Source organism: Berghia stephanieae, chromosome 2 (assembly GCF_034508935.2).
Source record: "Berghia stephanieae isolate SIO BIC M18660-M18661 chromosome 2, UCSD_Bste_1.3, whole genome shotgun sequence".
NCBI classification, from domain to species: domain Eukaryota; kingdom Metazoa; phylum Mollusca; class Gastropoda; order Nudibranchia; family Aeolidiidae; genus Berghia; species Berghia stephanieae.
The window spans coordinates 53716107-53728830 of record NC_088361.1 but is presented as its reverse complement, the minus strand read 5'-3'; the positions used below and the strand labels follow the sequence as shown (position 1 = coordinate 53728830).

The following is a 12724-nucleotide window of genomic DNA, read 5'->3' as shown; positions in this document are numbered from 1 at the left end:
TTATTATTGTGTTTCTGTCATGATAATAATTGTTATAATTGATGGATGACAATTATTGATAATCACAGGCTCAAGTTAATAAGGATTGATACGAGAATGTATTTTTTAAAGACAGTGTTCTAAACGCGACATCCCATTCTACTAGACTAACTTGTTAAGCGCTTCTCAGACAAATTTGTTTTGGGCTGGATCATTGCTGATTATGGTCAATGGCTTGTTGAGATGTTATTATTATAATTATTGTTGTTAGAGTAATAATTATTATGCTGGTTGACCTCATTGTCAGTATAATTGTCATCATCACCGTCGCCATTGCCGTCATCATCATCGTCGTCGTCATCATCATCACCATCATCATCATCATCATCATCATCATCATCATCATCATCATCATCATCATCATCATCATTATCATCATCATCTTCATCATCATCATGAATTCAGATGAATTCAGTTCTTAATAAAATAAAATTTAATAAGATGATTGTGAACAACCTTTACTGTGACAATCATCATCATCATCATCATTATCATCATCAACAACAACGACATCATCAATACCACACCACCACCGCCAGCATCATTATCACTATCTTACCGTACTCACCGTAGTCAATAAATGACGCATTGTGAAACAAGTTGACATGGTGAATATATATATATATATATATATATATATATATATATATATATATATATATATATATATGTATTAATACCGGATAGGGAGACTTTTGGTACCCCTATTAGTTCATTTTACAGTACTTTACCAATAGGGAGACCAAAATCCGGTCCCCCTATTGATTTGACCTCTAGCACATTCACTTTTCTATTTTTAGTTTAAGGTTGTCAACCCAACCGTCAAGGATATATAATTGTAAATCATAGTATTGAAGTTATTTGTTAAACACCACAGTAAGAAGAGTTATGCCTAAATTTTCACGTTGGTCAATAAGGTGACCGCCTGAAAAAAGTACAATAGGGGTACCAGTGTTTTCATCGATATATTTCAATAGTGAGGCAATATATCTTTCCGAAATTTTCTCTAAAATTCTAGAGCATTATATGGATTTTTATAGTAATGAAAACCTAATATAAAATTGTGTGAAAGTTGATGAACTGAGGAATGAACAAGATATACGAATTATAATCTATTTTTAGAAACAGATTTATCGAATCTTGGTCCGGATTCTTATCTTGGTGACAAGAGACAAGCAAACATAGTAACTCTTTTTTTCGTGAAACGTATGTTTAGTCAATTTCGCGCATAAAGAGGCACTCGGCACTCACTCACTCTGCAAGTCGGTAGTAGGTGGTTATCAGTTATCAGCTCGGCCTTTAGTTCTTAGTCAAACGCTTCATCAAACCCATTATTGAGGAGCATGTTGATGCCTGATGCCAGTTGAAGCCATCTCGACGTCGTGAAATGGAGCATCTTCTGTCATAGCAGTAGAATCGTCAGATGCCGCATTTAAATCCTCCATTCCAGGCGTTGCTGTTGCCATATCGATCTTCGAAATGATTTGGTCTAGACGTCAAGTTGACTCGTTCTATGTCTGAAGAGATTTTAAAGTGCAATACCTAACATTATAACTTGATCTACAAAAGAGTCTTTTTAAATGAACCGCTGTGTTTCTATATTTTTCAAGAACCAAGGATATCTGATAACCACTGACTACTGACTTACAAAGAGAGTGGCCGACGGACGTCCTCTCTATAGCCGCAAGTATTTTTTCGTCACTTGCTGAGTTCCAAACTAGACGTCTATGGCATCGTGGGGTAAATTGATGCTGGAGGCATCATTGAAGAGACACCGAGATAATTATAATGGTAAGTTATTGGCCATTCTTATTACATCACAGTTGATTTAAGATTTTCAATAGGGTAGACATCACACACCGATTGATGATTGTCACTTGTCAGTCAGTCATTTGGAAGTGGAGTCAGATAATTCGGGAACTTCTGTAGACTGTAGATTCACACTAGTGAGTAAGATCTGTCGTTTACTACTAATACTACTACTACTACCACTACTACTTTTAGTTTTAGCGCTATCCAACTCAACACTTCTCGTGTTTATTTTATTTTGGCAAAACTAGAATGGATTTTTGAAAAGAATATAAAATAATTTAAACTTAAACCTGTCTTTGCATCTTGCTTTATGCATACAGTATGCCATATCACAGCCATCACAAAATCATAGTTTAATGTTGAGAATATGCTATTTCTTTTGTAACTTCAGATCAGAGAGATTTGAGCTTTAAAAATCCTGAAAAATGTCTTGCTGTCAATCCAGACAACCCTTTTGATGTGATCTATGATGTTAATGGTAAGAATGTAATTTGATGAGGAAATGAATAACATTGAGGTACACATAGTTTGCTTTTTTTTTTTTTTTTTTTTTGAGTCATGATGTGTAATACTATTACAGTCCACTCCGGATAATTGCAACTCATTTAATCGCAACTTTCGGTTAATCACAATATTTCCTAAGCAATGGAAATAATTCTATATAAAAGTCACTGGTTAATTGCAACAAACTTCGGTTTTTTAAAAAGTGGTAAATTCAAGAAATCAAACAGTATATCATGATTAAATTTCATCATGGATGAAATCGTGACAGGTTGAAGAATCGAGAGTGAGCAGGATGTAATGCTACAGTAGTGTGTCACCACTCTGTTAGAGTCGAAAGAGGGCGGGGCTCTGCAGTATGGGTTTGTGACGTCATCGGTGGCCATTAAATAGAAGAGGGGTGGGGCTGGTCATAATCTTGACAACAGGTTATAAATGACAGTTATAAAGAGAGACTGAGCGATATCCTTTATTTTAGGATTAACAACTGTGCATTGTGACCAATGAGTTTGGTGAGAGCTTATTGTCTCTCATTAAGGCTAATCTCTTTAACTCTGACAAATGTTGAATTGTTGAGAAAAAAGATTGAAACTTCTTCCAATCTGAATAAGATATCGGCTTGCTTCATAGCTGCTTTTGGTTGACAAATCTACACGGGGCTGCCATATGGTTTTTGTTTCAATCAAATTGCTCTATATGTGGTTGACTAAGAATATTATTTACTGGTTTGAGTTGACAATAAATGTGTAAAATGTTGAAATAGTGGACAGGAAACTGAATTTCGGTTAATCCCAACATTTTCGATGATCCCAAGGTATTGCGATTATCCTAAGTGGACTGTACCTGAATCTTGAACGAAAAACTATCATATGGATATGATTATAGACAGATTGGTTTCTGGAATTATATTTCCGTCCTCCCTTGCCAACTCTGACGTTCTTGAAATTTAAAAGAAAATAGCCAGAAGGTTTCGGACTTAATTTTCTTTTTTTTCCAAAGGACAATAGTCATAAGGTAAATAATTTTTAAAAAATCCTTTTACAGCATAAGATGGCATGATTTTTTGTTTAAGAGTTTAGAGAAAAACTTGCACATGATAGTCTTCAGCTTTTTTTTGTTGTTTTTATTTTCTATATAGACTCCAACTCAGAGCCTGAAAGTGATGCAGAACAAAGTTCCATATCACATGATTCATTTGTGGTAAGTATGTACATTAAAATAAAATCATAACATTTGTATAGCGTTTATCCACAGTTGGCACCATGCTCAAAATGCTTCACATCACCATATTTTGTGGTGGACAAAACACATTTGCCACAAAAGATGAGACCTGCAGTCTGTTAGGCGCAATACAATATTTCAGGACAAGGACAACACTGTTTTACACCAGTGAGATCTCCTAGTTTTTTGTTGTTAAAAATTTTTCTTTGCAGTGGACTTCGCCAACAATAACACTATTTTAAACCTTCCTCGTTATATTTTGAAGTGATATTCATTGATGAGCCATTCACATTTGAAGTCGTTTGTTTTTTATTTGACAAAATGTGAAAATGATGCGTTTCCAGGAAAAATTAAAATAGCTTCTGTTGGGATTATACTTTTGATCTCGCATTTTGTCCAAATTCTCTTGCATCGTAATGTTTATCAACTTTTTTGTTAACTATATTGCAGTTGCAAGGTTAGGAAGTTCATATTGTTGCAATGACAACCGTTTATATGTCCAGAATCGTAGTGATATAAAAAATTGTTTTGTAGTTGTTGGTCCTGGTGTAGGATTTAAAGAGTTGGTTAAAAACGGTTTACTGAAACCCTGGTTGGTGTATCTATATTTATCCAAGCACAGTTGAACAATTAAATACTTAGACAATATGTCTGCCTTTCTCAACTCTTTTTTTATTATACTTGCATTATTAACCAGCTAATTGTTTAGTTGGATTATTAAACAATGGCTCTTCATGTTTATTGTCAACATGAATAAATTGATTGATCTGTCATCTTTTCCACAAAATATACAGGGTCCCGATTTTGTTGCTGACTCCGAGTCTGATTCCTCTACGTACTCTGTGAGGTACCCAATGCTGAGTACATCATTGTCTCTGGAACCTAGTGCTCATTCCCCAACTCAGTCAGAGCCTCATCCACAACTATCACAGACTGAACCTCGTTGCCAGTCTGGGACCCAGGTTCAACCCGAATGCTATACACTTGCAAACCAACGTGTTACGTGCAATGGTGAGTCATTTTTTTGTCATTCTTCTCCTTTGATATTTGTGGGATCAATTTTAATTTACCCATTCCTTTTAAAAGAAAACTTCCACCCCCTCCATGGTGCTGCATTTGTGTTATTGCATTTTTTTCTGTTTTGGCAGTGCTGCGTCGCAAAATACGCTACCATTTACATAACAAGCACAAATCCAAATTTGATAGGGTGGACATCTTAGAATCTGAAACCCCAATGTGTGAGTGATATCAGTGAAACCAGCCATAAAAATGTTCATGTTTATTTTATTGGGGGTTTTTTTGTCTGTAATAGACTTAAATTGCTTGTATTGTAAGTGTTAAAATGGTTTTTTTGTTACAACCCATCTATATATTAAAACTGTTTCTTTGTATTTCTATGATGCTTAAGGCTTTTTTTCACAGACCAGCTGGAAACTTAACGAGAATCAGAGTAGATAACATTTTTATTAATCTTGCAACCTAAACAGTATATGATGATTGGGAGCATTTAAAGAAAAGCACATTTTCTTTTTAATTTGTCGGTACTAAAATTATACTTTGATAATGTCTGCTGTGCTACAAACCCTTTTGACTTCCAGGTTCAATATTTTTCTTTATTCTAAAATTCTTGGGTGTCCTTTCAATGACAACTGAGATCATTAAAATTCAGCTCACAACATGATGTGTGTAGATTTGATGAAAACATATGTTCGAGTTGAGAAGCAGTGTTCACGAACTTGCTGATCGTTTTTACTAGCATTTATTTTCCTAACTTACCTGTGTCAATTAACAAAGGCAAGACTCAAATATTTTCTATCTGAACAGTGTGTTTGTTATTGAAATATTTCCGGCATATACATGTCATATTTCATTCCCACAAAATATAAATCAGGATTAAGTTGTCTGGGCATCAGCATCGTTCAGGCAGTTGGGGGGAAGTCTTTAAGGAATTAATGAAGCCGATGCTCAACCGGTCTGGAGGACGTTTGATTGATGTCGGCTGTTTGTTCTGCCAGCCGGTGATGTTTTCTCACTCCCTCAATGACAAAGAAAGTCATTGTTATGACTATGAACTATAGTCTATTATTACTTTTGTTACTATATTAATTGTTACTTATTGCCGCTACTGTTATTATTATTATTATTATTATTATTATTATTATTATTATTATTATTATTATTATTATTATTATTATTATTATTATTATGATATTGCCTTCATTGCATTCTATTACTATTATTGATATAATTAATTTCTGATTGTTGTAAATAATTTATGTGAATTGAATTTTGTCGATTGGCCAAGGGCCTACAATAAACTTAAATGAAATGTTAGTCTTTGGATAGGACTTGGGTCTATTCTTGATTGCTTTTCCGCCTGGGTCGAGTGAAGCATTTGGAGTAAATTTTGTTGCTCAACGTAAAAAACATGACGCTTACCATTCCGCTGATACTGATCCCTCCAAGGGGTGGTTGGGGAAAAACCTAAAATTCTTTTGACATTCTGTCTGATTTTTCGCTGAAACAACAAAGGACAATCTATGTATTCAGATGAGACTTCAATGTGTTACTATTCCGATTTATGTTCATATTTTGATTATAATGAAGAGGGAACCCTGAACCCAGTGAAGTGGGTGGATTGATCTATTTATTTCTATTTCAAAACAAAAATATGGCGTCTTTTCACTGGATTTGTTATGTGGCAGAGGTCTCCACAAATCTAACATACCTCTTCCAAAGGAATAGATGGTAGAAAAGTATATAACAAGAAGGAATTATGACAGTTACTTGTCCAGGCCTTAAATATTTGGAATGCTATTCCTCTCTATCGCTGTCATGTAGCTGATGTGCATACGATCTGTCTATTGATTTATTTTCATAGTTCATAGCATGATGTGCTTTATTTTCTTCTTTTTTTTTCCAGAGAAATACAAAAAGCCAAGGAGACCCTGTCCATACTGTGGACAGTTGCAAACAAAACTCTCAAGGCATTTGATGAGGAAACACAAAGATGAGACAGAAGTTACAGAGGCCATGAAACAGCCTGTAAAGGAAAGGGATAGAACAATGGAGAATCTCAAGAAAAAGGGCATTTTTTATTCAAACACTAGAAACAATTCAATAGTTATGCGTGAGAGAGCACAAGGGTCACATGAAGTTGTTATGTGTGCTGGCTGTAAGGGGTTTTACTCTGGACGAAGGGTTTATGAACACAAAAAGAAATGTAGTACTGAGCATGCTCTGTGTACTGGGGTTGTAAAATTTTATCCCGTGGCTCCCAATGCAAGTAAAGAAATAAAGGAGAATATTCTTGACAAATTTCGGAATGATGAAGTGGGAAATTTGTGTCGATCAGACAAAGCTATAGTATTGTTAGGAACAAAATTGTGGAGTAAAAGTTCAAAGAAGGAGAGAAAAGTTATAATGAGTGATTTACGCATCTTAGGAAATTTGATTTTAAAAACTAGGAAGAGAACAAATCAACCTTCTTTCTCTGGAGAGGACGTGGTGAAGCGTTGTAACTTTAATGAAATATCGCAAACCATTTCTGAAATGACTTTGAAAGAGGATGGGACATTGAAAGCAGGCTTGAAGCTTTCAATTGGATTTATATTGAAAAAGTTAATTAATTTCTTAAAAGGGGAATATATAATGCAAAACAAAATGGAAGAATCCGCAGAGATAGATTTGTTCAAAGCTGTCCTGGATTATAATTGGGATAGTATTTTTTTTACAGCCAGAGTTCAATGTGAAGCAAAGAGAACAAATTTGAGAAAACCCAAAGAGATGCCATTAGAGAATGATATAAAGAAGCTACGGCAATTTATTACTGAAGAGATGGTCCGTATTTGTGAGGATGATTATCAATTATTTGATTCACATATGTTTGTTAGGCTTCGCAATGTCATCGTAGCTAGGCTTACAATGTTTAATGCGAGGAGAGGCGGAGAACCCGCAAGGATGTTGTTAAAAGACTGGAATGATGCAGATTCAGGTGTATGGGTTGATCCCCAGCTTGTACAACATGTCACTGATCCTCTGGAAAAAGCGTTACTTGAGAAGTATAAGCTGGCCTATCAGTCTGGAAAGGGAAGCAAGATGTTGGTCCCTGTGTTGATACCCAATGACACAATTCAGCCTTTAAGGAAACTTGCACAGGAGCGTAAAGCTGTTGATATTTCAGACAACCCATTTCTTTTTCCAAATACAGGAATATCCAAAGATCATGTAAGTGGTTACATTGCCATCAAATATGTCACTTCCTTAGTAAAGGATTTAGAGAAACCCAGTTGTTAATAGCTGATAAATTCAGGCACCGAGCTTCGACATTATTTGCCTTACTTGATGTCCCACAACACGAGAGAGATGTCTTCTATCGACATATGGGACACAGTGAATCAATCAATCAAAACATTTATCAGTGTCCACTTGCAATACGAGAAATAACAGAAGTTGGTCATTTTTTGGGTCAAATTGATAACTCAGCATCGGTCACTGGGGAAGGAAATTGTAACATTGAAACAAATGACTTTGTAGTGAATAGAGACTCAAATGCAAATTTTGGAACATCCATAGTAACAGCTGCAAATCAAGAAGAAATATTTGATGGTGAAGCAGGAGTGCCAAATCAGCTTACGTGTTCTTCAAAACAAACTGAACCCAAGAGGAATTCAAGCAAAAATCGGAGATACATGTCATGGTCAGATGAGGATACAGATAGAGTCAAGTCATATTTTAAAAACTTTGTCGAAGATGTTTCAGCACATGGTTCAAGGGGATCATTACCTAGAAAGTCTGAAATTATTCTGTTCTTAAAACACCACAGGGTATTTTCACAAAAAGGAATCCCTGAAGGTACACTAATTAGTTTGGTGAAGACAAAGATTTTTAATGAAAGAAATAAATATAGAAGGGAAAGAGCGTTTCAATCGGTGTAATGACAATCATGAATTTGATTTGTATTACATTCATTGTATTGTATAGTGTTATTGACATATTTTGGGGGTTTACAAAAACGTTTTATCTTTATATAGTACAATCTGTTCATCATTGCAATATCCTTTTTTATATTATATGAACATTCATTTGCTCAGCTTGAGAGACAAATGCTTTGTAGAACCATAGCTGTCAACCGTTCTGTTAAAAACGGATTTGTTCCGTATTTGACTTCCTGAGTCAGTAAGTGCTTATTTTTAGTTCAAAATCCGTATTTTGTAATTTTTGACTAATTTGTGGTAAAAAAGCCATGTGAGCCTAATGAATTATTATTATTGATCCATTATTATTACTATTACTACTACTACTATTGTTGTTATTATTATTATCATTATTATTGGTGTCCAGTGAGAGCATAATCTCCATTTGTGTAGCTCTTTAATTTGAATTATGCCTCTATCATAAATGATTTTCAACAATTAAAAAAGTTCCATTCGTTTATATGACGCCTGTATTTTACTCAAACCTTTCATAATGTATTGGAGATTTGCATAGGATATGGATGTTAGCCTCGATATACTTTGAATATTCTAAGACAGTATTGATACTTTCACTATTTGTTACAAATATTATTTTAATTAAGAATAAAATTAAATCCACCTTTTTGATTGGAAGGTATTCAATAAGAAAATCAATTGCTTATATTGATTAAAGATGACAATGATTATTTATATTAATTTATGAAATATATAAATTTAATCCCTTTAAAAACATCTTCATCTGATTTTAATTTTTTTTTTTCAAGCAAGCTTTTGTAACGGTTTAGGTTCAAGAAAAATAAGTATACTCCATTTTTAGGTGTGTTTATCTTGTCAAAGTAAAGAAGTAGGAATTCTCTAATATTTAGAGGTGCATTTTACTATAACTACTATTATAGTATACTACTTACAGACCATTATGTTGCATGAAAGAAAACATATATGCAATCGTCTACTTTTTATCTGAACTCACCTAATTTTTACCCCAAAACGCCCTCTCAAGTGATGTACCAGGTTGGTAGTTATGCATTTCTAACCATCTTAAGTTATTTCATTTATTTTACAATTGTGCTTCTTGTGTATTGGTCCTTATCAAAGTTGAGGCAGTTGAATTCTTTCTTTATATTGTCCGTTCTGAATTTTGATCTCATTGTGGAAAGCTCCCATAGCGGGCAGGGAGGTACACACTGTGTCTTCTATCCCCTTATATCTGTTTTCCAACATGCTTTCAGTCTTTGTCTTGGAATGAGATTACTTGTTTTTTTCCTGGCCCTCGCCGGAGTCCTAGCTGGGAGGGAAGCAGTCAAATGCATATTTATTGTTTTGGGAGATGATATTTTTTTCCTTGTAAATCATCTCTCTGTTATGTATTATTACTATATTTGTTATTTTTTAATGTATAATGTAAGCATTTGAGTGTGTTCCTCTTTGTTGGATTTTGTTCTTGTGTCCGGATAAGACTTATAGGTGATCTCAAACTAAGTACATTGGTGATACGCTCTTGGAATCTACATCTGATCCCTATTTGTTCCCAGTTCCCCTATGTCTTACTTTCTCTTGGATGCTTCAACTGTAATTCTAGAACTTTTTACTATCCAATTTTCTTCCTTTTTACTGGCGCTGATATAACCTAAATGTGTTGCAAGCGCCGTAAAACCCTTAAAAACAAAACAACAATCATTGTGGAAAGTGTCATTTTAACGATTCAAATGTGCTGGTACTAAACCCGATAATTGAGCAACATTTGGACTAGCCTCTGTCATCTCAAACTTGTTAGTGTTAGTAATAGTAATTAAAAAGGCTGACTTTTATATGTTGCGATTCAATGAAGGGGGGGGGGGGCTTCGGCACACATCGTCCCTCATCCCGGGCCAAATGAGCGTTCCTTATTTTATTTTTGAAAAGTTGGCAGCTATGTAGAACTATCTGAAAGAATCAGATATGGCAGAATAAAAAGTCTTTCTACTAACCCTAACTTAATTGGCCAATGTAGCTTTATGTTCAGCATTTTCTAGATACCTAATGTAAAATTTCACTATTCTTTTTATGATAATTTTAAGAGTTGCAATCTTTAGAGGCGACTGTCAAGAAATGACACCTCTGTGCATTTAATTTCATTCTTTCTTTATCCCCTCATCCTTAATCAGAATAATAATAATTAATAATGAAAAAAAATGCAGCAACGACAGCTTAGAACGGCATAAAGTGCTTAAGAATTATTTTTTTTTGCATTAAACTTTATTCAAACGATTTTCAACACTTTTGCTTCACAGTTTATGCTTTTTAACAAATGCAATTAAGCAACTTACCAGCAACAACATATTGGTTTGTTATCATTTGAGGGTTTTATCAGTAAAACTGTTTCTATCCTTTTATGTTGCACTGTACACATAGCAAACTTCATGCTTTTATTTGGTGACCAAAGACTTATGTGATACAGTGGATGAATGTTTGTGATGGCTTTTGGAACTGAAATAAACCTGCAATATGATTTGTAGACTTCTATCGTTATGTATCATTTTTCGGTCAAATGTAAATGTAATTTTACACGAGCTTGATGTATCATAAAACCCACAATGAGCTCAACGTGCAGCTGGTAGTACATTTATATGGACACGAACAGAACAACGTTGTTACAATTCAGTAACGTACTCCAATTAACACAAGTGAGACTGTAAATGAGACTTTTACAATGACTCTGCATCGCCACAAATATAGATTCGAACCCTGGCAACTCGGGCGTCAGACGAACTGTCTACCACGAAACCAAAGCAAGCATTGTGCAAGTTAAAGTGAATGAGATGTTGATTGAAGCCGTTCATTGTGTCCATCAGATCTGCTGTCCTATCCATCCAACTCCATTCACTGGGTGGGGTTCCCGACTTCCCATAATGGGCAGGGACGTACTCGTTGCGTCTTCTATCCCCCTATGTCTGTTTTCCAACTTGTTTTCTGTCTTTGTCTCGGGATGGGATTACTTGGTTTTGTCCAGGACCTGGCTGGGAGGGAAACAGTCAAATGTATAGTTCGAGTTTTGGGAGATTATATTTTTCCCTTGTAAATCATCTGTCTGTTATGCTCTTTATTGTTTTGTTTACATATTATTTATGCTTTGTAAACATTTGAGTGTATCCCTCTTTGTTGGGACCTGTGCTTGTGTCTGAATGAGACGTTTAGGTGATCTCAAACTAAGTACTTTGATAGTGGGCTCTTGGAATCTACTGTTTCCTATTTGAAACAAATCCCCTTTGCCTTACTTTTTCTTGGGTGCTCTAATTGTAGTTCCAGAACTTTTTACTATCCCATTTTCTTCCTTTTTACTGGCGCTGATATGACCTTAATGTGTTGCAAGCGCCGTAAAACCCTTAAAAACAAAACAAACCAAGTCCATTCAGTGGTATACAACAACAACAAATAAACTCCTCTGCCTGGTCCCTTCTATCTCTGATCTTAACCTGGGTCGTCAGGTTTCTAAAGGGGTCGGGGACTGCAAAAACAATGGCGCACGGAGCAACTGGGAATATTTTTTGCCGTGTTTGAGTCCCAGGTTATTTCCCTGAGCGCCCCTTCTGAGGGATGGACCTTCCCAGGAGTTAGTAAATGCGTTGCTCGGCCACTTCACTCTACGCACACTGGGACTGGGATAAGCTTCGACACTATGGCCATGAAGCTCTTAATCTTAAGGACTTACTTTATTTTAGACAATTTGGTGGTAGCTCACTTGAAAATGCACTCTTAGGTATACACATATATAAACATATACTGGGCTCCCTAAAAGGGTTTTTTAATGTGGTCTCCCTAAAAACATGTTTTTACCAAATGTCTCCTTAAAGCTACAGAAACACTTAGTAAAACATTAGGGGGACCGAGTAATTTTCTATATACCATTGTGATCATCAAGCATCAGAATTGTGTTCATAAATCATTGTAGGGAATCAAACTATACTCATTTGAACAAAGATTGAACAGTTTAATCAATTTGAACAAGACATATGCTTGGTCCTCCAATTGGTGCATTTCACAGTGGTCACCTTAATAGTGGATTGATACTTATATATATATATATATATATATATATATTATATATATATGAGTGTTGGTGGGTACTCGTAGGTACGAAAGTGCTCGATAATGATGGTTAGAAGAAAAAAAACGTAGACTATTCCATGAAAAACGTC

The 12724-nt window shown here is 35.1% G+C and overlaps 1 protein-coding gene and 1 long non-coding RNA gene across 2 annotated transcripts in view; one reads left to right on the top strand and one right to left on the bottom strand.

Annotated features, from left to right (window-relative positions):
- The window catches only part of LOC144965155 (uncharacterized), a 124973-nt gene that overhangs the window by 52382 nt on the left and 59867 nt on the right, over positions 1-12724 (bottom strand). The window lies entirely within an intron of this gene.
- Positions 2134-5164, top strand: LOC144963681 (uncharacterized). The gene is made up of 3 exons (XR_013643666.1): positions 2134-2329; positions 3491-3552; positions 4368-5164. It is a non-coding gene; the product is annotated as an uncharacterized LOC144963681 (long non-coding RNA).